This window comes from Panthera leo, chromosome A1, assembly GCF_018350215.1.
Source record: "Panthera leo isolate Ple1 chromosome A1, P.leo_Ple1_pat1.1, whole genome shotgun sequence".
Classification (NCBI taxonomy): Eukaryota; Metazoa; Chordata; class Mammalia; order Carnivora; family Felidae; genus Panthera; species Panthera leo.
In genome coordinates, this window is record NC_056679.1 from 78,787,164 (window position 1) to 78,789,963 (window position 2,800).

Here is a 2,800-nt window from a genome sequence, read left to right on the forward strand (position 1 = left end):
AGCCAAAACGGGCTAAGACAGAGGCGGCCGCAGAAGGCCTAGCCCTGGCCGGAGTAGCTCTCTCTGGCTCAGGCGGTTCCCTAGGGGGGGGTCAGGCCACAGGGGCATGTGCGCCCCTCCTGCAGCGCTCTCTGGGCAGCTCCCCGCGACATCGGGGACCCAGACACCTAACCGTGTGAGGCCTGTTACCCTAAACACGCCTCTATGCAGATGACCCCCGGGGCCGACTTCCTCTTGGCAGGCGGGCGGTGCTCCCTGCCCTGGGCTCCTGGCCACCGGGAGGACCCCCGCCCTTGTCCAACGCAGTTTATGTTTGCTTCATCAACAAGTGAATGAACCAATTAACAGCAGGGTGGTTGTATTTTTTCCTTTTTCCAAGCAAAATAAAACAACTCCTTACATATTTACCAAGGCTAATTATGAGAGATGAAAAACATGTTTTCTCCTTTTGTGAAGCCTCTCCCGAGCTTAGAGGCCCGCCTGGCATCTTTCCGCTCTAGACAGCGCTGTCTCCCTCTGCGCCTCTGCTAATTCCTGCAGGGAGAGCGGCCACGTGGGAGGGGGGCCGCCGCGCGGCTCTGTGTCTTTCAGTGGTGTCTTGGGACAGATTCCTGTGGCTCCATCTGCCAGATGCAATTGTGAATTGGACTTAAAGGTACAGCCTGAACACATTATCTAATTAATTAGCACCTAAAGGCTCTCTGAAGAAGAAATCACTGGGCAGGCGGTGTGATACGAGAACATGTAAACGATTAAACGCCAGATTTGGGGAATGTGAGATATTTTAATGGGCGCCCAAATTTATGTGCTCGCTGGAGCCCTAGGGATTCGGGACACGATTAACAGGTGCTGGAAGGAAGCCCATTTTCCAGCTCAGGTTGGAAAACACGAACTACTCAAAGTCAAAGTCAGTCCTTAAGAATGTATTTTTCTTGCTTACTAAATAAACTGTTGGCCTGTTTTCTCTTACCAAAACTACGTCTTGTAGGAAAATGGAAACACGATGATAATAGCCGTCTGTACTCCGTGATGATACCAGGGGAAATGGCGCTAAATGCCATTAACACGGCACACGGTGTATCCTTCTCTGGCTCGCGATGTTTCCTGCGGAGTTTTGGCCTTCTGAATTTGTCCTCACCAAAACAAGTCAGCAGTGGAGGCAGGTAATGAGAAGATACATATTAGGAACATAATCTGAGTGACTGAAGAGTTTCCAGTTGCATCAGAAAAGCAGGCCTATTTTTTGGCTCTGGGGCTCAGCTCCCCACCCCCTTCCCCGCCCCAGGAGCCCACTGTCATCTCTATCTGAATCTAGACACATTGTGACCATAGCTTTTTGGCTCAGTGTGTAGAGTGGAACCAGCGGTGACCCGGGACTTAGAAATGTTCTCTCTCCGCTGTTCCTGCCCTGGGATGACCTCAGTGACATCATGTGATCTCCAGCTGTTAAAATGCATATGACAAGTGCGTATACTTCCTCACTGCCCAGAAATGGCCATAAGACCCCTTCCCACCACCTGCGGACGTACCTGTAGAATGTGGCATCAGAGGGACCGTGACACGCTCTTATGCCGACCTGCTCCTGCTGCGTGCACCTATGAGTGACACGTGGTCTGCTAGGAAGTCCCCCGGTGAGGACAGGACAGCCAGGGAAGCGTTTCTGTAGGGTGTGTAACCAAGTTCACCCAGGTGCCAAGGGGAAAGTGGGCCAATTATCCTGCCAAGGCAAAGAGGAGACAAAATCTCTCCTGTTCTTTCCGAGTAGAGCACCTCGATTCTCTGCTCGGTGCCCAGGTACCTGCTGAGAGCAGAGCCCCACCCGCCACCCCTTCTCCCCGACATCAGAGAGTCCTGCTCACCTGTTCACCTGGGAAAGCGGTTCAGCAACGCTTCGGAAGTGCACGCAGAGGGGTACCTGGGGGGCTTGGTCGCTGAGGCATCCGACTTCGGCTCAGGTCATGATCTCACGGTCCGTGAGTTTGAGCCCCAAGTCGGTCTCTGTGCCGCCAGCTTGGAGCCTGGAGCCTGCTTCCAATTCTGTGTCTCCCTCTCTCTCTCTCTGCCCCTCCTCCGCTCATGCTCTGTCTCTCTCAAAAATAAATAAACATTAAAAACAAAAGAAAGTATGCACAGAGGGTCTGGGGTGCTGGCAAGCTTCTTCACCAGCACGGAGACCACGCAGGCTGTCCCCTCTTCTCTACAGTCAGGAGAGGTCGGGAGGGGGATTGCTGTCATCAGCTCACCTACAGACGACACTGACACCAACCAGCAGTGTGATTTGGACCAAAATGATAATAATGTTTCTCTGAAGAAGGTTACCAAATACAGGAATCTCAATCTGCTGCTAACGCAGCCTTTTTGCACCACGTTGACCAAGAAGACCCTCAGATGGAGTGAAAAATTCGGTTGTTCGCCATGGTTGAAAAAGCCTGGGGAGGCAACAATGTGTCATTGATCCGGGACAGTGATACCTATCTGGGCGCATCTGTCTCTCTCTCCAGCTGAAAATGACACCACTGTGACTTCCTGTCACTAAAGCCCAACAGACTCTGCTTGGGGGGGCGAGGAGGGCAGGCAGACCCACGGACCCAGCTCCACTCCAAGCCGTACTTCGGGGGCCAGGCATCACTTGCCTTTTGGAGGATGCGCCTGTGGCTCTGGGCACAACACTGCCAACTCCTTGCACACCTTCCTTCCAGGGTAACTCGCCTTCATTTCCATTGGCTGCTATAACATCAACAGAACATTAAAAAAAAAAAAAAGTAAAAATCGTACAAATCAAGCAATCAGGAATAAAACA

General features: G+C 52.2%; 1 long non-coding RNA gene across 1 annotated transcript; it reads right to left on the reverse strand.

Annotated features, from left to right (window-relative positions):
- Positions 1 to 414: 414 nt before the first annotated feature.
- LOC122199580 lies at positions 415 to 1,971 on the reverse strand. The gene is made up of 3 exons (XR_006193576.1): positions 1,860 to 1,971; positions 971 to 1,717; positions 415 to 623 (listed from the first exon to the last, which is right to left on the reverse strand). It is a non-coding gene; the product is annotated as an uncharacterized LOC122199580 (long non-coding RNA).
- Between the last annotated feature and the right edge of the window lie 829 nt (positions 1,972 to 2,800).